Source organism: Babylonia areolata, chromosome 9 (assembly GCF_041734735.1).
Source record: "Babylonia areolata isolate BAREFJ2019XMU chromosome 9, ASM4173473v1, whole genome shotgun sequence".
NCBI lineage: Eukaryota > Metazoa > Mollusca > Gastropoda > Neogastropoda > Buccinidae > Babylonia > Babylonia areolata.
The window spans coordinates 34876409-34878908 of record NC_134884.1 but is presented as its reverse complement, the minus strand read 5'-3'; positions in this window follow the sequence as shown (position 1 = coordinate 34878908).

Sequence of the window (2500 nt, the reverse complement as noted above, 5' to 3'; positions counted from 1 at the left end):
TTGTATTGTATTGTACTGTATTGTTATTGTACTGCATTGTATTGTACTGTACTGTACTGTACTGTATTGCATTGTATTGTATTGTACTGTACTGTATTGCATTGTATTGTATTGTATTGTATTGCATTGTATTGTACTGCATTGTATTGTACTGCATTGTATTGTATTGTACTGCATTGTATTGTATTGTACTGCACTGTACTGTATTGCATTGTATTGTATTGTATTGCATTGCATTGTATTGTACTGCACTGTACTGTATTGCATTGTATTGTATTGTATTGTACTGCATTGTATTGTATTGTATTGTACTGTACTGTACTGTATTGCATTGTATTGTACTGTGCTGTACTGTACTGTACTGTATTGCATTGTATTGTATTGTATTTACTGTATTGTATTGAACTGCATTGCATTGAATCAAATCTATTGAACTGAATTGTATTGCATTGCATTATATTGCTTTGCTTTGCACTGCATTGCATTGCTCTTTTGCCACAATACATTTATCTATGTGAAGTGCAGGCTCCTCCTCCCACAGAGAGAACGCGTCGCTAGAATGAAAACGTCACCATCCCCCACCCACCCCCCACCCCTCCCCCACCCCCTACCTTTTTCTGCCTGCAAGTGTATGTGTTTTCCTATCGAATTGGATTTTTTTTTTTTTAAGGAATTTTGCCAGGGACAACCCTTTTGTTGCCGTGGGTTCTTTTAAGTGCGCTAAGTGCATGCTGTACAAGGGACCTCAGGTTTATCGTCTCATCCGGATAGTCATAGCGTCCAGACCACCCCACTCAAGGTGTAGTGGGGGTGTGGGGGTGGTGGGGGGGGGGGGGGGTTGGAGGGGGGGTGATACTTGTGTGTGTGTGTGTGTGTGTGTGTGTGTGGTGATCAAAACCAGTCTGCTCAGACTCTCTCGCTTCCTGGGCGGATGTGTTATCAGTTGGTCGACACTCCATCACACGTTTGCCAATCTCTTTTGTGATTCACCAGCTACAAAGTGGTTACAGGGGATTAGACTGTCTGACCCAACGATGGGATCGAGAGAGAGAGAGAGAGAGAGAGAGAGAGAGAGAGAGAGAGAGAGAGAGAGAGAGAGAGAGAGAGAGAGAGAGAGAGAGACCTCACGAGGGAAGAGCCTTAATCCCGGTTGTAACTGTCCACGTGTGCTGTTTTTGAGTTGCTTCCCTTTCTGATTTCCCCCTAGGTTTGTATCCCTGACAAGCAAAGTTGTTGAGGGAAGGAGAGAGAGACAGACAGACAGACAGAGACACAGACACAGAGAGACACAGACACAGAATCAGAGAGACAGACAGAGAGAGAGTGTGTGTGTGCGCGTGTGTGTGTGTGTGCGTGTGTGTGTGTGTGTGTGTGTGTGTGTGTGTGTGTGTGTGTGTGTGTGTGTGTGTGTTGCACGCGTGCGCGCGGATATGTGTTTGTGTGTGAATGATGTCTTTACCCCAAAAGGAGTTAAAACAAATTAAATCTTCAAATCTTGAAGAGAGAGAGAGAGAGAGTGAGAGAGAGAGAGTGTGTGTGTGTGTGTGTTTGTGTTTGTCTGCGTGTGTGTATTTGTGTGCGTGTTTAACTTTGTGCGTGTGTGTGTTGTTTTTTTTACATCAATTTAACGTCTACTTACTAATGTGATTATATATAAAAAAAACAACAACACAACCCACCTCTGTGTGTGTGTGTGTGTGTGTGTGTGTGTGTGTGTGTGCGTGCGTGCGTGTGTGCGTGCGTGTGTGCGTGCGTGCGTGTGCGTGTGTGTGTGCGTGTGTGTGTGTGTGTGTGTGTGTGTGTGTGTGTGTGTGTGTGTGTGTGAAACTAAAGTGTTTGAGATGTACAACGTAGCCTGAAATACTGTAGCCCAATGTTGTTATAAAAACCGTAGATCAGTTAAGGTGATTATTTTCTTTTTTTTTAACCTTCATATTCCAATAGGAGTGACTGAATATTACAGCTTGTCTTGAATCCTGTGTGTGCGAATGCACATCTTATGACCGATTAAAACTTCACGAATGATATTAGAATAGATCTTTAAAAAAAAGAAAAAGAAAAAAGAAAAATGATGCTGTTGCATACGATATCATTTCAAGGCATGCATTGATAAACAGAACAGTTTGAGGGCAGCTGTGGGTGGTGTGTGTAGGTGGGTCTCAGTATTTTTGGATTTTGGATTTTGTAATTCTTTTTTTATCACAACAGATTTCTCTGTGTGAAATTCGGGCTGCTCTCCCCAGGGAGAGCGCGTCGCTACTCTACAGCGCCACCCATTTTTTTTGTATTTTTTTCCTGCGTGCAGTTTTATTAATTCCTATCGAAGTAGATTTTTCTACAGAATTTTGCCAGGAACAACGCTTTTGTTGCAGTGGGTTCTTTTACCTGCGCTAAGTGCATGCTGCACACGGGACCTCGGTTTATCATCTCATCCGAATGACTAGCGTCCAGACCACCACTCAAGGTCTAGTGGAGGGGGAGAAAATATCGGCGACTGAGC